Source organism: Callithrix jacchus, chromosome 3 (assembly GCF_049354715.1).
Source record: "Callithrix jacchus isolate 240 chromosome 3, calJac240_pri, whole genome shotgun sequence".
NCBI lineage: Eukaryota > Metazoa > Chordata > Mammalia > Primates > Cebidae > Callithrix > Callithrix jacchus.
This window is the reverse complement of record NC_133504.1, coordinates 69,665,082-69,689,226: the sequence shown is the minus strand read 5'-3', so window position 1 is coordinate 69,689,226 and position 24,145 is coordinate 69,665,082. Positions and strand designations below refer to the sequence as shown.

The 24,145-nt window shown below is 37.7% G+C and overlaps 1 protein-coding gene across 1 annotated transcript in view; it reads left to right on the top strand.

The window, feature by feature from the left end:
- Window positions 1-24,145, top strand: part of SLC25A31 (solute carrier family 25 member 31) — a 55,957-nt gene that overhangs the window by 3,467 nt on the left and 28,345 nt on the right. The window lies entirely within an intron of this gene.

The following is a 24,145-nucleotide window of genomic DNA, read 5'->3' as shown; positions in this document are numbered from 1 at the left end:
GAAACTCTGAGAATGTATTTTCTGGAATTTGCCTTCTCTCTCTTTTTTGAAAATCAAGACACATGCCCATCTCAAGTGTTCTGAAGATTGTTTTTTATGTTTTCTCTAATTTATTCACAACTTTTCCTTTCTTTAGACAATGTGAAATGAGCTGGAGAAAGAGACATGAACTCAGAATGCACAACTAGATGCTCTCTAGTTTCTTACCTTATCTCTGCTTCTTTCCATTGCAAGGATAGATCTCAGCATTCTTGCTTTGAATATAGTTTTAAACATCACTTTGAGTGTTTTTGACACTTTTTATAAGCTTTTCTTGGCTTACAAAAACTTCTGGATTTATCCTAATGTTATTCTTAAAGATTTATTCTATTCTTTAATCACCTTCTAACTTTGTATGTGCACTTCTATTTAACACTGTTTAAACCTTCATTATGCAAATAATGCATAATTATTATAGAAAATTAGAAAATATAAAGAAGCAAAAAGCAACATCACTGCTAAAATCACTGTAGTTAACATTTTTGTCTCTCTCATGCTTTTTCACTGAGCAAAATATGCAGATGTAAATGTATGTTTAATCAAGGGAACTGTCTTATTAGTATATTGTAAATGTAGTCTTTTAAAGAACTGATCTCCTGGGTGTGGTGGCTCATGCTTGTAATCCCAGCACTTTGGTAGGCAGAGAGGGGTGAATCACTTGAGGCCAGTTCAAGACCAGCCAGGCCAACGTGGTGAAACCCCATTGCTACTAAAAATACAAAAATTAGCTGGGCATGGTGACACATGCCTGTAGTCCCAGCTACCTGGGAATTTGAGGCACAAGAATCACTTGAACCTGGGAGGCACAGGATTCAGTGAGCCAAGATCATACCACTGCACTCCAACCTGGGTGACAGAGCAAGACTTATCAGAACTCTTCTCTTTTAGGAGTTCCATGTCATGAGTTTATCAGCTTCCATCTAAGCTTTTCCCAAACTCATTTTTCTAAAGACTAGAACAGTGAGGTTTTTAAAAATATCCTAGGGTCCATCTTGAAGATGCTATTTTGGGGTATGGGAAGAAAATATTAGATATTTATATGTACTTTAGGTAAAATAGAAAAATAAATTTTACTGATATTTAATATATGAATTGGCATTGAACCTATGCTTGGGTTAAATGTCAGTTACATATCACAAGACATTAAGGAATACTGAAAAAGTAAGAATTACACAGGGTAGAGGAAATGACAAGCATCCTTCCTCAATAATATGTTATTGTTTGTGTTTGTCCAATTCAGTGGATTTATAGATTCCACTATCAGGTGTTAACTAAATCCTCAAAACATGGACAAAACTTTGAAAAAGATTCTGCCATAAAAACCAAATCAAGGATAACACCAATATCAAATGAACCACAAGGAAAGGACATAATTGTTGCCATTTATTCCAAGAAATGCCATATTATTTCATCACTCACGTTACCCTCAATGTAGAAACAATGACAGTCTAATCAGACCTGAGATGGGAAGACTCAGGTCTTGAGTTTTTTTTTTGAAATATAGATTCCTATATACTACTCTTAAAAATGAACCTCACCCTAACAGTGCCTTGAGATAATAGCAAATGATGGTGTGAAAACATCATAATTAGCAAGATATTTGAAACTATCGTTTTTCATCTCTTTAAATGTTTAACTTTGCTCTAATATCATCTAACATTCAAGTTTCCCTAACAACGCTATCTAAATAGACTTTTATTATTCCCAGTCTTCATATATTGTTTTTTTCTTTACAGTTCTTTATTGCCGCCAGACATAATTATTTGCTACCTATCTCCCTGGTCCTTCTCTTAAGATGTAAGCTCCAAAAGCTCAGAAACATTGTTCCTAGTGCTATCTCCAGTAGGCACAAAATGTCTGCAGTGAAGGAGATATCAAATAAAGGTTTTTAAATTAAAAATCTTTATCTCATCCTTTAATTTATATTTTGGTTATGTTTTACAAATGTACATAATATGGTAGTATAGTTACAAAGATATATAATTAATGTGTACTATTTGCAAGTCATGTAGACTTTTTTTTAATTGATAGGCATACCATCAAAACATGTTGAACCTTCTCTGAAAAAAAAAAAAAGTTGGTTTAGACTGTATATCCAAACATGCCTAACATTCTTGCTGTTGTCAAGGTCAGCTAATAAATGGTCCAGTAACTTTTTCCTGTCACTTCTATTTTAATTCTTATTTTTTCAAAATTAGGTTCAGAGCAGATTTTTCTCATCCTTCTTAAGTTTTGAAGAAATATTTTTTCCTAGGAATTAGGTAAGAAACTTTTAAACTATGTTTTACTTTTAGCAGAGAAAGAGGTTGCCATCACTATGTTTTTCACTACCAATTTTGTGATATATGTTAGGAAACTTTCCATTTACTCTGTATTACTAGAGAATCAAAACATTCCTACCATTATATCACTTCTGCTTTAAACTTGTTTTATTCTAACCAAAAAATACTGTTTTATCCAGAGTGGATTTTTATATAGAGGTAATAGATGTTTAATAACTCTAGATCTGGAGTCAGATGGACCTAGAACCAAGTCAGCCTTCCCCATACTTTGTAACTTTGGCCAGTTTTTATTTAACCTTTCTCAGCCCCAGTTTCTTCAGTGGTATACTGTTATAATAACTATATGTACCTGATATCATAGTTGTGAGGATTACAGAAGATAATGCATGTAAAATAGTCAATGTGTCTATAGCATAGTTAGTGCTCAAGAAATTATAACTAATCAGTATGTATGTGTTCTTGAATTTACAAACATGTATTCCAGATGTTCACTTGTAAATGAAGTAATTTGGGATAAACTTGGATTACACATAGAGTAGATTTTTGTAATCTATCCGTGGGAACTGGAACCTATGTAATACATAGCATATCTAAGTAGAGTTGAATTAAAACACTGAAACAAGACTCCCAAAAATAGATAAAAATTGCATTCAGAATTTTACTTAGGGACTCCTCCCATTTTGTACTCCAATGCAGGGGCATTGAAGTTTCTAACAACATGTTACAGCAGAGGCAAAGAAGGAAATAAGAATAAGGTGTTTTAGTGTCATCTACGGAAAAAAAGATTAAAACATGAGTTCTTAACCTGACACCTGGAGCTTCAGGAGATTCAAGAATTCTGTGACAGCTATGTAAAACTATTTTATGTATATGAGATTTTATATTTTTTCAGACCTAACCCATTAAGAATTGCCTGCTAGGCTGGGCCCGGTGGCTCATGCCTGTAATCCCAGCACTTTGGGAGGCTAGGGTGGGCTGATCACAAGGTCAGGAGTTCAAGACTAGCCTGGCCAGCATGGTGAAACCTTGTCTCTACTAAAAATATAAAAAATTAGCCAGGCATGGTGGTACATGCCTGTAGTCCCGGCTACTCGAGAGGCTGAGGCGGAGAATTGCTTGAACCCAAGAGGCAGAGGTTGCAGTGAGCTCAAATTGCACCACTGCATGCCAGCCTGGGTGACAGAGCAAGACTCTGTCTCAAAAAAAAAAAAAAAAAAAAAAGAATTGCCTGCTATACTACTTTAACAGTTTTCCTGTTATATTTCTAGGGATTTGTTTGTAAATTTTCATTGAGACATTGACATTTGTTTTGATTAAATGGTTTTATTCATGCAAATAGTTTTTTTTCAAGGGAATGCATTCTTCACCCAACTCTAGCAAACCTCTTTTGTCATAAATCTGACACTGTATCTTCATAGTCTCATATTAATTTCCAGATGTCTTTATTATTAAAACCTTCTGTTTATGTCCAGTATGTTAGTCAAAGTTACAAACCTTTGTACTACTCTTTTTTTTTTTTTCTCCTTTAGATAGGGTCTTGCTCTGTCACCCAGGCTGTACTGCAGGGCACAATCATGACTCAACTGCAGCCTGGAGCTTTGGTGTTCAAGAACTACCACCTCAGCCTCCTCAGTAGCAGGGAGCACAGCCACATGCCACCATGGAAGCTAAGTTTGTTTGGGGGTTTGTTTTTTTTAGAGACAGAGTCTTACTATGTTACCCAGGTTGCTCTCAAATTTCTGGCCTCAAGCAGTCCTCCCTCTTGAGCCTTCCCAGTCATTGGGATTACAGGCATGAGCCACCATGCCTGACTTGTACTACTGTTATATATGACTGTCATTTTTTATATAGCCAGCAATATAATTACAGAATTATAACTAATAACTCCTAGTCTGAAACCCATAATATCTCTTACCAGTCAGCTGAATTAGCCATTTCCAAAGTGGCCATTAATAGTTAAAAGCCATGAGTAAGGTAGGTTTCAAAACCCAGTTTATTCGTTTTTTCTTTTCAACAGGTGATTTCAATTTTTTTTAGCACAGGGTTTCACTCTGTCCCCCAGGCTGCAGTGTGGTGGCATGATCACAGCTCACTTCAGCCTTGACCTCCCAGGCTCAAGCAATCCTCCCACCTCAGCCTCCCAAGTAGCAGGGCCATGCCCAGCTAATTTTTTGTATATATATTTTTGTAGAGACAGGGATGTACTATGTTGCCCAGGCTGGCCTCAAATTCCTGGGCTCAAGCAATCTACCTGCCTTGGCTTCCCAGAGTGCTGGGATTACAGGTGTGCGCCACTGCACCTAGCCAATGATTTCAATTTAAATCCCACTTAGATTGGCAACACTGTCACCAAAATGTTCTTTCTGGTGCTTGTAAGGTTGAGTTTATCCTCTGCCAATAATCCATCAGTGCATTAGTATAAACCATGGTATAAAAAATCAATTCTTATTCTTCAGCATCATTCACACAATCATACTTCACTTTCAGTATTATTTCTCTTCCGGTGATCTGACCCTTGACAAATGCTTAAATGTGCTCTTAAAAGTTTTTTACAAAGAACTTAAATTCCACTAAAAATACCTCCCAAAATTAGATTCACTGACTTCCCTCAGTAATTGAGTGTGGTTCTGACTAGCAGGAAATATCCATTATAATTTGCTTACATTTCTTATATTTTAAGATTTTTAAGGTCTGGCACAATGGCACACACCTGTAATCCCATCACTTTGGGAGTCTGTGATGGTAGGAGTACTTGAGGCCAGGAGTTCAAGACCAGCAACAAAGTGAGACCTTGCATCTATAAAAAGTTAAAGAATTAGCTAGACATAGTGGTGCATGTCTGTTGTCCTGGCTACTTGGGAGGCTGAGGTGGGAGGACTGCTTGAGGCCAGAAGGTTGAGGCTACAGTGAGCTGTGATCTCACCACTAAACTCCAGCCTGGGCAACAGAGAAAGACCCTATCTATTTAAAAACTGATTTTTATTTCATTTCCATTAAAGAAAATTTTGCCTTTTTTGGTACAAAAAGAATTTCCATGATTAAAGTATTTACACAAAAAGAATTTCCATGATTAAAGTATTTACAGAAAAGTACTATAAGCTCAGGAATTGAACTGTTTAGCCAGACTACTTGGGTTTAAAATCCAACTCAATGACTTTATGACTAAGTGACCTTGGGCAAGATACTTAACTTCTCTGTGTTTTTAAAGTTATTTTTTTAACTCATTTTCTCATCTGTAAATTAGGGAGACTAATAATACCTACCTCATGGACGGTTATGAAGATTAAATGAGTTAAAAGCAGTTCCCAGCAAATTATCAGTATTTTTCTTTTTGTTAAATTTACCTCAAAAATAATTTTCCCCAGATTTATTGAGAAAAACTGACCAAAAATTGCATATATTTTTACACTATTCAAAGTGATGTTTTGATATATGATCATGTATCACTTCATGACAAAAGCTGCTTCTAGGCTGCAAACCTCTACAGCATGTTGCTCTATAGAATGTTGTAAGAAGTTGTAACACAGTAAGTGTTTATGTATCTAACATATCTAAACATAGAAAAGGTACAGTAAAAATATTGTATTATTTTTGTATGGGGCTATCATGCATTCTCTTTTTAACTGAAACATCACTATGTGATGTGGTTCATGATTGTGTGTATGCATTGTGAACTGATTAACACAATCAAGCAAATTAATATGTCCATCACCTTGCATAGTCATCATTTTGTATGTGTGGTGAGAACATTTAAGATTCATTCTTTTAGTAAAACTTCAAATATATAATACAGTATTAACTGTAGTCACCATGCCATACTTTAGATATCCAAAATTTATTCATTCTGCATAACCATAATTTTGTAGCCTTTGAACATCTCCTCATTCCCAATCTCCAATCACCCTCGCAAACCTGGCCAGTCTCTGGTAATGACCATTCTACTCTCTGCTGCTTTGGATTCAACTTTTTAAAAATTCCACATCTAAGTGGAATTTTATCTAAGAGATCATGCAGGATTTGTCTTTCTATGCCTGGCTTATTTCACTTAGCATAATGTCCTCCATGTTCAACCATGTTTTCACAAATAACAGAATTTCCTACTTTTTAAAGGCTGACTACTGTTCCATTGCATATATATACCAAATTTTCTTTAGCCATTCATCTACTGATAGATGCATATATTGCTTCTATATCTTAAGATTGTGAATAATTCTGCAATGAACATGAGACTGTAGATATCTCTTCAGCACACTGATTTCAATTCCTTTGGCTATACATTCAGTAGTGGGATGGCTGGATCTTATGATAGTTCTATTTTTAGTTTTTTAAGGAACCTATATACTGTTTTCCAAAATGGCTGTACTAATTTATAGTCCCATCAGCATTACACAAAGATTCCCTTTTCTCCATATCCTCACCAACATTTATATTTCATCTTTTGACAATAGCCATTCTAATGGGTATGCAATTATATTTCATTGTCGTATTAATTTGTATTTCTGATGATTAGTGATGTTACCTGCTTTTTCATATACCTGTTAGCCATTTATATGCCACATTCTGAGAAATGTCTATTCAAATCTTTGGCCCATTTTCACCCTGTTTAGTTACTTACTATTAAGTTGAGATCCTTATATATTGTAGTTTGGATATTAGCCCCTTATCAGATGTATGGTTTCAAAATATTTTCTCCCAAGCCATGGGTTTTCCCTTCACTCTGTGTTTACCTTGCTGTGGGAAAGCATTTTAATTTTATGCAATCCCATTCGTCTATTTTTGGTTTTGTTCCTTGTGCTTTTTGGGTCATATCAAAAAAAATTATTCAGATCAATATCATGGAGGTTTTCCCCTGTATTTTCTTCTGCTAGTTTTAAATTTCAGGTCTTTTGAATTTTGTATATAGTGTGAAATAAAGGCCCAATTTCATTCTTTATGTAGACCTCCACTTTTCCCAGCACCTTTTATTGAAGAGAGTGTTCTTTCCTCATTGTGTGTACTTGTCACCCTTGTCAAGAATCAATTGATCATCGCTATGTGAGTTTATTTTTGGGTTCTCTCTCCTGTTCCATTGGTCAATTATGTCTGTTTTTATGCTGATTTCATGCTGTTTTGACTGCACTGGTCTTTTACTATATTTTTAAATCAGGTAGTCTGATGCCTGCAGCTTTGTTCTTTTTGCTTAAGATTGCTTTGACTTTTTGTAATCTTGTGGTTCCATATTAGCTGAAGGATTGTTTTTTCTATTTCTGTGAAAATGTCTTTGGAATTTTATAAAGGACAGCATTGAACCTGTAGATTGTTTTGGATAGTGTGGACATTTTAGCAGTTTTCTTCTAACCCATGAACAATAGATGCCTTTTTATTTATTTGTGTTGTCTTCTGTTTCTTTTTTTTTTCTTTAATGCTTTTAGATTCAGGGCATACATGTGCAGGTTTGTTATATGAATATATTATGTAACACTGAGGTTTGGGACACAATTGATCATGTCACCCAGGTGTTAAGAATAGAACCCAATACTTAGCTTTTCAGCACTCACCCTTCTCCCTACCTCCCCTCTCTAGAAGTCTCCAGTGTCTGTTATCACCATATTTATGTCCATGAATATCCCATGTTTAGTTCACACTTACAAAAATGTGGTATTTCATTTTCCATTCCTGTGTAAATTCACTTAAGATAATGGCCTCCAGTTGCATTTATGTTGCTGAAAGGACATTATTGCATTCTTTTTTATAGCTACATAGTATTCCACCATGTATATGTACCACATTTTCTTTATTCAGTCCACTGTTGATGAGCACCTAGGTTGATTCCGTATCTTTGCTATTGTGAAAGTGCTATGATAAACACAAATGCATGTGTCTTTTTTTTTTTTTTTTTTTTTTTGCGACAGAGTCTTGCTTTGTTGCCCAGGCTGGAGGGCAGTGGTGTGATCTCAGTTCACTGCAACCTGTGCCTCCCGGGTTGAAGCAGTTCTCCTGTTTCAGTCTCCCAAGTAGCTGGAATTATAGATGCCCAACACCATGCCTGGCTAACATTTGTATTGTTAGTAGAGGCAGGATTTCACCATGTTGGCAAGGCTGGTCTCAAACTCCTGACCTCAGGTGATCTGCCCACCTTGGCCTCCCACAGTGCTGGGATTACAGGCTTGACACACTGGGCCCAGCTGCGTATGTCTTTTTGTTGAAATGATTTCTTTTCTTTTGGATACCCAGTAATGGGTTTGTTGACTCAAATGATACTTGTTTTAAGTTATTTGAGAAATCTCTAAACTGCTTTCCAGAGTGGGTGAACTAATTTACATTCCCATTAACAATATATAAACATTCCCTTTTCTCTGGGCCTCACTAGCATCTGCTGTGTTTTGACTTTTTTATTTTTTTTTTTTTGAGACAGAGTCTCATTCTGTTGCTCAGGCTGGAGTGCAGTGACACGATCTTGGCTCACTGCAACCTCCACCTCCTGGGTTCAAGTAATTCTCCTGCCTCAGCCTCCCGAGTAGCTGAGATTACAGGTGCATGCCACCATGCCTGGCTAATTTTGTCTTTTTACTAGAGACAAGGTTTAACCATGTTGGCCAGGCTGGTCTCAAACTTCTGACCTCAGGTGATCCGCTCACCTCAGCCTCCCAAAGTGTTGGGATTACAGGTGTGAGCCACCACGCGCAGCCTTAACTTTTTAATAATAGCTATTCTGACTGCTGTGAGATGATATTTCATTGTGGTTTTAATTTGCATTTCTCTGATTAAGTGATAGCATTTTTCATATGTTTCTTGGCTACTAGTTATGTCTTCTTTCCAGAGGTGTCTATTTATGTCCGTTACCCACTTTTTTTTCCTTGTTGGTTTAAGTTTCTTACAGATACTGGATATTAGACCTTTGTCATATGCATAGTTTGTAAATATTTTCTCCTGTTTTGTAGGTTGCCCATTAACTTTGTTCATAGTTTTTTTATTTTTATTTTTATATTGTTGTTGTCATTTGCTCTGCAGAGCTCTTTAGTTTGATTAAGGCCAACTTGACAATTTTTGTTTTTGTTGCTGTTGCTTTTGAGAACTAAGTCATATATTATTTCCCATGGCTGATGTTCAGAAAGTTTCCTATACTTTTTTTCTAGGATTCTTGTAGTTTAAGGTATTACATTTCAATCTTTAAAACATCTTGAGTTAATTTTTACATATGCTGAAAGGTAGGGTCCAGTTTCGTTCTTCTGCCTATGGCTAGCCACTTATCCCAGCACCATTTATTGAATAGGGAGCCCTTTCCTCATTTTTTTTTTTTTATTGCATTTTAGGTTTTGGGGTACATGTGCAGAACATGCAAGACAGTTGCGTAGGTACACACATGGCAGTGTGTTTTGCTTGCTTTCTCCCCTTCACCCACATTTGGCATTTCTCCCCAGGCTGTCCCTCCCCACCACACCCTCCCATTGGCCTTCCCCTTTCCCCCCCAATAGACCCCAGTGTTTAGTACTCCCCTTTCTGTGTCCATGTGTTCTCATTTTTCATCACCCGCCTTTGAGTGAGAATATGCGGTGGTTCATTTTCTGTTCTTCTGTCAGTTTGCTGAGAATAATGTTCTCCAGATTTATCCATGTCCCTACAAACGACACAAACTCATCATTTCTGATTGCTGCATAATATTCCATGGTGTATATGTGCCACATTTTCCCAATCCAGTCTATCATCAATGGGCATTTGGGTTGATTCCAGGTCTTTGCTATTGTAAACAGTGCTGCAATGAACATTCGTGTGCATGTGTCCTTATAGTAGAATGATTTATAGTCCTTTGGATATATACCCAGTAATGGGATTGCTGGGTCAAATGGAATTTCTATTTCTAAGGCCTTGAGGAATCGCCACACTGTCTATCACAATGGTTGCACTAATTTACACTCCCACCAACAGTGTGTTCCTTTTTCTCCACATCCTCTCCAGCATCTGTTGTCTCCAGATTTTTTAATGATCGCCATTCTAACTGGCGTGAGATGGTATCTCAATGTGGTTTTGATTTGCATCGCGCTGATGAACACTGACGATGAGCACTTTTTCATATGATTGTTGGCCTCATATATGTCTTCTTTTGTAAAGTGTCTGTTCATATCCTTTGCCCAATTTTGAATGGGCTTTTTTCCTGTAAATCTGTTTGAGTTCTTTGTAAATTCTGGATATCAGCCCTTTGTCAGATGGGTAAACTGCAAAAATTTTTTCCCATTCTGTTCGTTGCCGATTCACCCTAGTGACTTTTTCTTTTGCCATGCAGAAGCTGTCAAGTTTCATTAGGTCCCATTTGTCTATTTTGGCTTTTGTTGCCAATGCTTTTGGTGTTTTGTTCATGAAGTCCTTCCCTACTCCTATGTCCTGGATAGTTTTGCCTAGATTTCCTTCTAGGGTTTTTATGGTGCCAGGTCTTATGTTTAAGTCTTTAATCCATCTGGAGTTAATTTTAGTGTAAGGGGTCAGGAAGGGGTCCAGTTTCTGCTTTCTGCACATGGCTAGCCAGTTTTCCCAACACCATTTGTTAAACAGGGAATCCTTTCCCCATTGCTTGTTTTTGTCAGGTTTATCAAAGATTGTATGGTTGTAGATATGTTGTGTTGCCTCCGATGCCTCTGTTTGTTCCATTGGTCTATATCTCTGTTTTGGTACCAGTACCATGCTGTTTTGATTACTGTAGCCTTGTAGTGTAGTTTGAAATCCGGTAGTGTGATGCCCCCCGCTGTGTTCTTTTTGCTTAGAATTGACTGGCTATGCGGGCTCTCTTTTGGTTCCATATGAAGTTCATGGTGGTTTTTTCCAATTCTGTGAAGAAAGTCAATGGTAGCTTGATGGGGATAGCGTTGATTCTGTAAATTACTTTGGGTAGTATAGCCATTTTCATGATATTAATTCTTCCTAACCATGAACATGGAATGTTTCGCCATCTGTTTGTGTCCTCTCTGATTTCGTTGAGCAGTGGTTTGTAGTTCTCCTTGAAGAGGTCCCTTACGTTCCTTGTGAGTTGTATTCCAAGGTATTTTATTCTTTTTGTTGCAATTGTGAATGGCAGTTCATTCTTGATTTGGCTTTCTTTAAAGTCTGTTATTGGTGTAGACGAATGCTTGTGATTTTTGCACATTGATTTTATATCCTGAGACTTTGCTGAAGTTGCTTACCAGTTTCAGGAGTTTTTGGGCTGAGGCGATGGGGTCTTCTAGGTATACTATCATGTCATCTGCAAATAGAGACAATTTGGCTTCCACCTTTCCTATTGGAATGCCCTTTATTTCTTTTTCTTGCCTGATTGCTCTGGCTAGAACTTCCAGTACTATATTGAATAGGAGTGGTGAGAGAGGGCATCCTTGTCTAGTGCAGGATTTCAAAGGGAATGCTTCCAGTTTTTGCCCATTCAGTATGATATTGGCTGTTGGTTTGTCATAAATAGCTTTTATTACTTTGAGATACGTTCCATCGATACCGAATTTATTGAGGGTTTTTAGCATAAAGGGCTGTTGAATTTTCTCAAATGCCTTCTCTGCGTCAATTGAGATAATCGTGTGGGTTTTGTTTTTGGTTCTGTTTATGTGGTGAATTACGTTTATAGACTTGCGTATGTTGAACCAGCCTTGCATCCCCGGGATGAATCCTACTTGATCATGATGGATAAGTTTCTTGATTTGCTGTTCCAATCGGCTTGCCAATATTTTATTGAAGATTTTTGCATCTACGTTCATCATGGATATTGGCCTGAAGTTTTCTTTTCTTGTTGGGTCTCTGCCGGGTTTTGGTATCAGGATGATGTTGGTCTCATAAAATGATTTGGGAAGGATTCCCTCTTTTTGGATTATTTGGAATAGTTTCAGAAGGAATGGTAGCAGCTCCTCTTCATGTGTCTGGTAGAATTCGGCTGTGAACCTGTCTGGACCTGGGCTTTTTTTGTGTGGTAGGCTCTTAATTGCTGCCTCCACTTCTGCCCTTGTTATTGGTCTATTCATAGTTTCAGCTTCCTCCTGGTTTAGGATTGGGAGGACACAGGAGTCCAGGAATTTATCCATTTCTTCCAGGTTTACTAGTTTATGTGCATAGAGTTGTTTGTAATATTCTCTGATGATGGTTTGAATTTCTGTGGGATCTGTGATGATTCCCCTTTATCATTTTTTATTGCATCTATTTGGTTGTTCTTTTCTTTTTAATCAATCTGGCTAGTCTCTCTATTTTGTTGATCTTTTCAAAAAACCAGCTCTTGGGTTTATTGATTTTTTGAAGGGTTTTTCGTGTCTCAATCTCCTTCAGTTCAGCTCTGATCTTAGTTATTTCTTGTCTTCTGCTGGGTTTTGAGCTTTTTTGATCTTGCTCCTCTAGCTCTTTCAATTTTGACAATATGGTGTCAATATTGGATCTCTCCATTCTCCTCATATGGGCACTTATTGCTATATACTTTCCTCTAGAGACTGCTTTAAACGTGTCCCAGAGATTCTAGCATGTTGTGTCTTCGTTCTCATTGGTTTCGAAGGACTTCTTTATTTCTGCCTTCATTTCATTGTTTATCCAGTCAACATTCAAGAGCCAGTTGTTCAGTTTCCATGAAGCTGTGCGGTTCTGGGTTGGTTTCTGAATTCTGAGTTCTAACTTGATTGCACTATGGTCTGAGAGCCTGTTTGTTATGATTTCAGTTGTTTTGCATTTGCTGAGCAGTGCTTTACTTCCAATTATGTGGTCAATTTTAGAGTAGGTGTGATGTGGTGCTGAGAAGAATGTATATTCTGTGGATTTGGGGTGGAGAGTTCTGTAAATGTCTATCAGGTTTGCTTGCTCCAGGTCTGAGTTCAAGCCCTGGATATCCTTGTTGATTTTCTGTCTGGTTGATCTGTCTAGTATTGACAGTGGAGTGTTAAAGTCTCCCACTATTATTGTGTGGGAGTCTAAGTCTCTTTGTAAGTCATTAAGAACTTGCCTTATGTATCTGGGTGCTCCTGCGTTGGGCCCATATATGTTTAGAATCATTAGCTCTTCTTGTTGTATCGATCCTTTTAGCATTATGTAATGGCCTTCTTTGTCTCTTTTGATCTTTGTTGCTTTAAAGTCTATTTTATCAGAGATGAGAATTGCAACTCCTGCTTTTTTTTGCTCTCCATTTGCCTGGTAAATCTTCCTCCATCCCTTTATTTTGAGCCCTTGTGTATCCTTGCATGTGAGATGGGTTTCCTGGATACAGCACACTGATGGGTTTTGGCTTTTTATCCAGTTTGCCAGTCTGTGTATTTTGATTGGTGCATTTAGTCCATTTACATTTAGGGTTAATATTGTTATGTGTGAATTTGATACTGCCATTTTCATGCTAGCTAGCTGTTTTGCCCATTAGTTGTTGTAGATTCTTCATATGTTGATGCTCTTTAGCATTGAGTGTGATTTTGGAATGGCTGGTACTGGTTGTTCCTTTCTATGTGTAGTGCCTCTTTCAGGAGCTCTTGCAAAGCAGGACTGGTGGTGACAAAATCTCTGAGTACTTGCTTGTTTGCAAAGGATTTTATTTTTCCTTCACTTCTGAAGCTCAGTTTGGCTGGATATGAAATTCTGGGTTGAAAGTTCTTTTCTTTAAGGATGTTGAATATTGGCCCCCACTCTCTTCTGGCTTGTAGTGTTTCTGCTGAGAGATCTGCTGTGAGTCTGATGGGCTTCCCTTTGTGGGTGACCCGATCTTTCTCTCTGGCTGCCCTTAGTATTTTCTCCTTTATTCCAGCCTTGTTGAATCTGATGATTATGTGCTTTGGGGTTGCTCTTCTCGTGGAATATATTTGTGGTGTTCTCTGTATTTCCTGCATTTGAGTGTTGGCCTGTCTTGCTAGGTGGGGGAAATTTTCCTGGATGATGTCCCGAAGAATATTTTCCAGCCTGGATTCATTCTCTTTGTCCCCTTCTGGTACACCTATCAAACGTAGGTTAGATCTCTTCATGTAGTCCCACATTTCTTGGAGACTTTGTTCCTTCCTTTTTGTGCTTTTTTCTCTGATCTTGGTTTCTCATTTTATTTCATTTAGTTGATCTTCGACTTCTGATATTCTTTCTTCTGCTTGGTCAATTCGGCTATTGAAACTTGTGCATGCTTCACGAAGATCTCGTATTGTGTTCCTTTTTTCATATCTTTTTTCAAGGTTCTTAGTTTCTTTGTATTGATTTAAAATATGGTCTTTTAGCTCACAAAAGTTTCTCATTATCCATCTTCTGAAGTCTAATTCCGTCATTTTGTCACAGTCATTCTCCGTCCAGCTTTGTTCCCTTGCTGGTGAGGAGTTTTTGTCCTTTCTAGGAGGCGAGATGTTCTGGTTTCGGGTGTTTTCCTCCTTTTTGCGCTGGTTTCTTCCCATCTTTGTGGATTTATCCACCTGTCATCTGTGTAGTTACTGACTTTTTGATTGGGTCTCTGAATGTACACCCAGGTTGTTGATGATGAAGTATTCCTGTTACTTGGTTTTCCTTCTACCAGTCTAGCCCCTTCGCTGTACGACTGCTGAGGTCCACTCCAGGCCCTGTTTGTCTGGGGTGCACCTATAGCAGCTCCGGAACAGTGAGGGATGCTACCAGGTTCTTTTTCTGCTATCTTTGTCCCAGAATGATGCCTGCCAAATGTCAGTCTTTTGGATATAGAGGGGTCAGGGAGCTGCTTGAGAAGACAGTCTGTACTTTATAGGAGCTCAATTGCTGAGCTGTGAGCTCTGTTGTTCATTCAGGGCTGTTAGGCTGCTATGTTTAATTCTGCTGCAACAGAACTCATTTAAAAAACCCTTTTTTTCTCAGATGCTCTGTCTGGGGGGGTTGGGGCTTTATTTTTGAGTGTCCGTTGCACTGTCCTGCCCAGCTAGGAGGCAGTCTAGTCACTATTTGCCTGCCGTGGCTCCGCCCTGCTGGTGTGAGGTTCGCCCTGTTGCTGCAGGCTCTGCCCTTCTGCTGTGGTCTTCACCCTGCTGCCACGGGCTACGCCCTGCGGCGGGTCTCTCTGTTGTCCCGGGTTGCCTCGGCAACAGCAGGCTGCAATGGGTGTGTACCTTAGTAGGGGCTGATTGCCTCATAATGGCGGACGCCCCTCCCCAACGGAGCTGCACTTTCAGGGAACCTCCCCACTGGGAGCGTTTGGAATCTGCATTTTGTTTGTCTCACTGCGCTACCCCAAACGCTGTGTCCCTGGAATCTCCTGGGCTGGCTCACTGTCCAAGTCCCATTCAGTCTCAAGTTCAGCCCTCTCAAGTCTCAGGTTGCTGGTTCAACAGGGCACCCAGACCAGTGTGCTTTGTGCGGAGTGCTGTGGAGTGCCGCTGCGCTACAGTGTGGTCCGCCGCCACACCGGCTGCCGGCTACACCAGCCAAAACCTTTGCCTGGCATCCCTCGTCTCTTTTATACCTGGGAATTTTCCCGTTCTGTGGGCAACAAAGATCCGTCTGGAAATGCGTCCCTGACTCACCCTCTCCGCGCATCCACCAAGAGCTTCAATCCTGGGTTGTTCTCACAGTGCCATCTTGAGTCCTCTCCTCATTGTTTATTTTTATTGGCTGTTGAAGATCAGACAGCTGTAGATGTGTGGCTTTATTTCTGAGATCTATTCTGTTCCATTGGTCTGTGTCTGTTTTTCTACCAGTACTATACTGTTATGGTTACTGTAGCCTTATAGTATAGTTTGAAGTCAGGTAATGTGATGCCTCTGGATTTCTTTTTGCTTAGGATTGCTTTGGCATTTCAGGCTCTTTTTTGGTTCCATATGAAGTTTAGAATAGTGTTTTCTAGTTCTGTGAAAAATTATATTGGTCATTTGATAGCAACTATATTGAATTGGTAGATTGTTTTTGGGCAGTATGGTCATTTTAGTGATATTGATTCTTTCAGTCCATTAGCATGGAATGTATTTCCATTTGTTTTTGTCATACATGATTTCTTTCATCAATGTTTTGCAGTTCTCCTTGTAGAGTTCTTACACCTCTTTGGTTAGAAATATTCTTAGGAGCCAGGCATGGTGGCTCACACCTGTAATCCTAACACTTTGGGAGACCAAGGTGGATGGATAACCTGAGGTCAGGAGTTTGAAACCAGCCTGGCTAACATGATAAAACCCCGTCTCTACTAAAAATACAAAAATTAGCCAGGTGTGATGGTATATCCCTGTAGTCCCAGCTACTCGAAAGGCTGAGGCAGGAGAATTGCTTGAACCCAGGAGGTGGAGGTTGTAGTGAGCCTTGATCATGTCACTGCACTCCAGCCTGAGCAACAGAATGAGACTCTGTCTCAAAAAAAAAAATTCTTCAGTATTTTATATGTGTGTGTAGGTGTTATAAATGGGGCCAAATTCTTGATTTGGCACTCAGGTTAAAGGTTATTGGTAGGTAGAAATGCTACTGAATTTTGTCCATTGATTTTGTATCCTGAACCTATACCAAAGTCGTTTAGCAGTTCCAGGAGCCTTTTGACAGTCTTTAGGAATCTCTAGGTATAGAATCACTTCATCAGCAAAGAGAGATAGTTTAACTTATTCTTTTCCCATTTGGATGCCTTTTATTTCTTTCTCTGCCTGATTCCTGTGGCTAGGACTTTGAGTACTATGTTGAAAGGGAGTAGTGAGAGAGGGCATCCATGTCTTTTTCCAGTTCTCAAGAGGAATGGCTTCAACTTTTGCCCATTCAGTATGGTGTTGGCTGTGGATTTGTCACAGATGGCTTATTTTGAGGTATGTTTCTTCAATGTTTAGCTTGTTGGGGGTTTTCATCATGAAGGGTTGTTGGATTTTATCAAAAGCTTTTTTCATGTCTATTGAGATGATAATCTGGTTTTTGTTTTTAATTCTATTTGTATGATGAATGACATGTATTGATTTGCATCCTATCCTACTTGATTGTGGTGAATTAACTTTTCAATGTGCTGCTGGATTTGGTTTGCTATTATTATGTTAGGGATCTTTGCATCTATGTTCATCAGGGATATTGGACTACGGTTTTTTCACTGCATTGTTGCCAGGTTTGGCTATCAGAGTGGTACTGGCTTTGTGAATGTGTTAGTGAAGAGTTCCTCCTCTCATTTTTCTGGAATTGTTTCAGTAGAATTGGTACCAGCTCTTCATTGTACATCTGGTAGAATTTTGCTGTGAAATAATCTGGTCCAGAACCTTTTGTGGTTGGTGGTTTTTTTTTAAATCACTGGTTCAGTTTTGGAACTTGATATTGTATGTTCAGATATCAGCTTCTTCCTGACTTAATCTTTAGAGGTTTTGTGTTTCCAGGAATTTATCTATTTCCTCTAGATTTTCTAGTTTGTGTGCATAGATGTGTTACAATAGTCTCTGAGACTTTTTTTGTTTTTCTGCGGGGTTGGTTGTTGTATCATCACCTTTGTCATTTCTGATTGTGCTCATTTGAATCTTTTGTCTTTATTTCCTTTGTCATCTAGCTAGCTAGATGACAAAGAAAATATTTATTTGTTTTATTCTTGCTAAGAATCAACTTTTGGTTTTGTTGATTCTTTGCATTGAGTTTTAAGTCTTAACTCCACTCATTTCTTCTCTGATTTTAGTTATTTTCTTCTCCTAGCTTTGGCGTTAGTTCTTGTTTTCCCAATTCCTCTAAGTATGATGTTAGATCATTAATTCTAGATCTCTCTAACTTTTTGAGAGAGATTTTTTAGTGCAGTAAGCTTGTCTCTTAACACTGCTTTTGCTGCATTCTAAAGATTTTAGTATGTTGTGTTTCTTTTTTCATTTATTTCAAGGAATTTTTTTTTATTTCTGCCTTAATTTCATTGTTTACCCAAAAGTCATTTAGGAGCAAATTATTTGTTCTTGTTTGTTTTTTTGGAAACAGAGTCTCACTGTTTCCCAAGCTGGAGTACAGTGACACAATCTTGGCTCACTGCAACTCTGTCTCCCAGGTTCAAGCAATTCTCATGCCTCAGCCTCCTGAGTAGCTGAGACAACAGACGTATGCCACTACACCCAGCCAATATTTTGTATTTTAGTAGAGATGGGGTTTCACCATGTTGCCCAGTCTGGTCTCAAATTAAGCTCAGGAAGTCTACCTGCCTCGGCCTCCCAAAGTGCTAGGATTATAGGTGTGAGCCACCATGACTGGCCCAAATTGTTTAATTTTCATATAATTTGTGGTTTTGAGAGATCTTCTTGATATTGACTTCTCCTTTATTCTGTTGTGAACTGAGAGTATGGTTAACATAATTTCAATTTTTTTTATATTTACGGAGACTTGTCTTATGGCTTAGCATGTGGTCAATCTTGGAGTATGTTCCATGTGTAGAATAGAATAATGCAATTCTCTAATTGGTGGGTGGAGTAGTCTATAGATGTCTATTAGGTCCAGTTGGTTAAGTGTGGGATTTAAGTCCAGAATTTCTTTGTTCATTTTCTACCTTGATGGTCTAATGCTGTTGGTGGGGTATTGAAGTACCCCACTCTTATTAGCCAGGTGACTGGCTAAGTCTTTTTGTAGGTGTAGAAGTACTCGTTTTATAAATCTGAGTGGTCCAAATGTTGGATGTTATATACTTAGGATAGTTAGATCTTGTTGAATTATGTATCTTCTTTTTAATTATGTAACGCCTATCTTTGTCCTTTTTTATTTTTGCTGGTTTAAACTCTGTTATATCTCATATAAGAATAATGACCCCTACTCTTTTTTGTTTTTTATTTACACAATCCTTTTCCAACCCTTTACTCTGAGCCTGTGGGTATCATTACTTGTGAGATTGGTCTCTTGAATATAGCAGACAAATGCACCTTGTTTTTTATCCAACTTGGTTAGATGTTTACATTCAAGGTTAACATTGATTTGTGAGGTTTTGATCATATTGTGAATTTGTTAGCTGGTTTATTTGTAGTTTATATTATGTGGTTGCTTTATAGGGACTGGTGGCTATGTTCTTAATAGTGTTTTTGTGGTAGCAGGTATTCTTCTTTCATTTCCATGTGTAGAGCCCCCTTAAGGATCACTTGTCACCTGGTTTGGTGGTAACCAAATTCCTTTAGCATTTGCTTGTCTGGAAAAGATTTTATATCTCCATGTATAAAGTTTAGTTTGGTGTGATAAGAAATTCTTGGTTTGAATTTTTCTTTAATAATGCTGAAAATAGGCCCCCAATTTCTTCTGGATTGTAATGTTTCTGCTGAGAAGGCTACTGTTAGCTTGATGGGTTTCTCTTTGTACATGATCTGACCTTTCCTCTAGCTCTCTTTAAGATTTTTTCTTTAGTGTTGACCTTGGAAATTCTGGTGACTATATGCCTTGGTGATGTTCACTTTGTACAGTATCTCACAGGTGTTCTCTGGATTTACTGTATCTGGACAAAGATTAGGGAAATTTTTTTGAATTATTTCCTCAAATATATTTTTTGGGTTGCTTACTTTTTCTCTCTCAGGGATGCCAGTAACTTGTAGATTTGGCTGCTTTACATAATCTTCAGTTTCTCAAATACTTTGTTCATTTATTAAAATCACTTTTTCTGTATATTTGTCTAACTGGATTAGTTTAAAAGACTGTTTTTCAAGCTCTGCAATTCTTTCTTCTGCTTGGTCCAGTCAATTGGTAATTTGTTAAATTGTATTTTGAAATTTCTCAAGTGAGCTTTTCAATTCCATAAGATCACATTGATTTCTTTTGGAGGTGTTTATCTCTTCTTTCATTTCCTGGATTGCTTTAGAAGTTCATGTCTATTTTCAACCTTCTTTTGGATCTTGTTAAGCTTCCTTGCAATTCATACTTTGAATTCTTTATTAGTCATTTCCGAGTTTCCATTTTGGCTAGGAACCATTGTTTGACAGCTAATATGATCCTTTGGTGGTGTTATTACATTCACATTTTTTGTGGTGCCTGAGTTCTTGCCCTGTTCCTTCTCATCTGGGAAATTTGTGCTTCCAATTTTTGTAGTCATTTTAATGTGGATAGAATTTTTTCCTTTTTCTTTCTATGTAACATAATTGAGTTTTTTCCTTTCTCTTTCCCCCTCCTCCCTTGGGGGTATAACTGCAGACAGTATTGGGTAGGGGCTTTTGACTTTGCTTCTGTAACCCTATGCACATATATCAGCAGGTTTTATATTGGGCTATGGGGCCTAACCTATAGGCCAATAGATGGCACATACAGCTAAGTCAGCTGAGGCAAACACAGCTAGTTAGATACCTGACCCTTATTTACTGGGAGAAAGGATGGGCCAGGCTGATGATCCAGGTGAGCAGATGGTCTGAATACCTGGAAATTTGCCTGGGTGTGGAGCAGAGACAGCCCCACTTCACCACAATGTCTGTGCAGGAAGAATGGGGCCGCTCAGGCTGCTGATCATGGCAAGTAGGTGCTCTACCTGTCTGAATGTGAAGCCCTCCACATAGATCTCTGCAAAAAAGAGTGGGGTGACTCAGGCTGCCAATGCTGGTGAGCAGGTTCTTTGAATGCCTGGAGATCTACCTATGTGTGAAGCAGAGAGGGCCCCACTGCACCACAGTCTCTGCACAGAAAGGGTAGGGTGGCTCAGGCTGCTCATCTAGGTAAGTGGATGTTCCAAATGCCTGGAGATCTCTTCAGTTTCTTTCATCAGTTTTTTTTAAACTTTTTGTCATATAGATCTTTCACCTCTTTGGTTAATTTTATTTCTAATGTTTTGTTTTGTTTATGAAGGATGTTCTTTATTGTTTATATATTTATTTATATAATTATTAATTATAATTATATATTTATATGTTATTTATATATTTATTCATTGTTAGCATATAGAAATGTTATTGATTTTTCTGTGTTGATTCTATATCCTGAAACTTTACTGAATTATTAGTCTAATAGTTTGTTGGTGACATATTTAGTATTTTCTGTATCTAAGATCATGTCATCTGCAAACAGAGACAGTTTAACATTTCCTTTTTAATTTGGATACTTTTCTTTTTCTTGCCTAATCACTCTGGCTAGAACTTAAAGTACTATATTAAATACAAGTGCAAAAGTGGATACCTTTGTCTTATTCCTGATCTCAGAGGAAAGCTTTCAGCTTTTCTCCACTGAGTATGATGTTATCTGTGAGCTTGTCATATATGGCCTTTATTATATTATAATACATTGCTTCTATACCTAATTTGTTGAGAGTTTTTATTATGTAAAGATAAATCCATCAAATGCTTTTTCAGCATTTATTGAGATGCTCATATGGTTTTGTCTTCCATTCTGTTAATGTGGTATATCATATTTACTAGTTTGTGTATGGCGAGCCATCCTTGCATCCCAGACTATCTGCTCACCTGGAACATAAGCCTGGCCCATCCTTTCTACCCGTAAATAAGGGTCAGGTATATATCTAGCTGTGTTTGCCTCAGCTGACTTAGTTGTATGTGCCATCTATTGGCTTGTAGGTTAGGCCCCATAGACCAATATAAAACCTGCTGATATATGTGCATAGGGCTATAGAAGCAAAGTCAAAAACCCCTATCCAACATTGTCTATAGTTACACTCCCATGGGCTAAAAAAGCAAAGCCAAAAGCCCCTACCCATCACCACTTGATCGTGGTGAATGATCCTTTTATTGTGATGTTGAATTCAATTTGGTAGTATTTTATTGAGGATTTCTGCATATTTTTTCATTGGGATATTGGCCTGTAATTTTCTTTTCTTATAGTATTTTGGCTTTGGTACCAGGGTAATGTTGGCCTTATAAAATGAATTTAGTTGAATTCAGCTGTGAAATCATCAGGTACTGGGCTTTTCTTTATTGGAAAGTTTCTGATTACTGATTCAATCTCCTTACTCATTGTTGGTCTGTTCAGATATTTATTCATGATTCAGACTTGGTAGATTATATCTTTCTAGAAATTTATCAGTTTCATCTATGTTACTCAATTTGTTGGTATATAATTGTTCATAATAGTATTATTTATTACTGTAGTATTAGCAGTAATGTAACTTATAATTTTACTTATATGAGTCTCCTTTCTTTTTTCTTAGTATAGCTAGAGGTTTGTCAGTTTTGTTTATCTTCTTCTAATATAATATCAACCAGCACTGAATCTAAAATAAACTCTTAGTCTCATTGATATTTTTCTATTATTTTTATAGTCTCTATTTCATTTATTTCTGCTGTTGAAACCAGCTCAATTGACCCATAGAACTGATGTTTATCGTTTCTCATGAATAAACCAAGAAATTGACCTTCTCAGTATTAAAACTTGAGAAACTTATATTTGTCATATCTGAGTTCCTGTCTCAGGAAACCAATCCTTGGGCTTCTCAGATAGTATCAAGGAACTGAAACTTACCAGATCACCACATCTGGACATGGAGACACTGACCCCTCACCTGTCATAATTGCCTGATTGATTACCTGTTAACCAAGTCCTTCTTATTCTTCCTTTATTCTTGCTTTCTCACACAGTTACCTTTCTTTTCTGCTATATAAACTCCTAATTTTAGTGTGTGAAAAAGATTAAAGTTGAGACTGATCTGTTCTCCTCGACACAGCACCCAAAAAAGCCTTCTTCCCTGGCAATACTCACTGTCTTTGTGATTGGCTTTCTCTGCAATGAGCAGCAGGACCTAGGCTAAACCCTTGGCATTTTGGTAACACTAATTTTTATTATTTCCCTCCTTTTCCTAACTTTGGACTTAGTTTGTTCTTTTTCTAGTTCCTTGTGGTATAAAATTAGGTTATTTGAGAGCTTTCTTCTTTATACATATGCATTTATTGCTATAAACTCTCTTAACTGCTTTTGCTGCATGTATAAGTTTTGGTATGTTGTGTTTCCATTTTTATCCCAAGATTTCAATTTTCCTCTTCATTTCTTCTTTGACCGATTGGTTGTTAGGAGCATGTTGTTTAATTTCCACATATTTGTGAACTTTTTAATTATCTTCCTGTTCAAAATTGTTATAGCAATTTCTTTTTTTAATAAAGCTTCATCTCTAACAATTTTAGAACTTTTCTATGATGTGTTTCTCCAGAAATTGAAGCCTATAGTAGAGCTTTGGAGTCAGACAGAAAGTCCAATTTTAAGTCGTGGTTGGCTAATAATCCTCAGTTTTTCTTTAAGATAGGTTCTCATTCTGTCATCTATGCTGGAATGTGATTGTGTGATCAAAGCTCACTGCAGCCTCTACCTCTTCAGCTCAAGAAACCCTGCTTCAGCCTCCTGAGTAGCTAGAACTACAGGCACATGCCACTGTGCACAGCTAATTTATTTTTTTGTAGAGATGCGCTCTCACAATGTTGCCCAGGCTTGGTCTTGAATTCCTGAGCTCAAACAATCCTACTATTTTGGCCTCCCAAAGTGGTGGAATTACAAGCATGAGCCACTGCACCTAGCCTAGTTTTTAAACTTTTTCAAGTTTCACTTTGTACATACTTAAAAAGGGTACTACTTGAGAACCTACATAATAAGCATAATTGATTAAATGACATACATATAAATTATTTGCCAGTGACTGGTTCGTATAGTGAATGCTCAGTAAGTAGTAGTTGTTACCATTCCATGTTGAATGAATGTTGAAAGATGGAGTCAGCTGTGAGTACTGAGAAGATTGTTTCTTTGCCATTAAATATGCTTCTTAATTATCTTTGTGCAGTCACTTTATATTCAGCTTTGGGTTCACCAAGAATTTTTTCCCCCCACAGGGTTAATGTTACTTATTTTACACATAAATAGATTTCCCTCTATGAACCTATCTAATCTAACTTTATTGACTTTTGAGCCCTAGCCAGTTAACTGAGATTATTTTCTTCTGAATCTTTATTTTTAAAAGACTGATTCTGGTTATTCTCCAAACTGTTGCTAGAGGTATCCTGTTCAGAACAGCAAGGCCAAAGCATTTGACAATTTGTAATCTAGTGAAA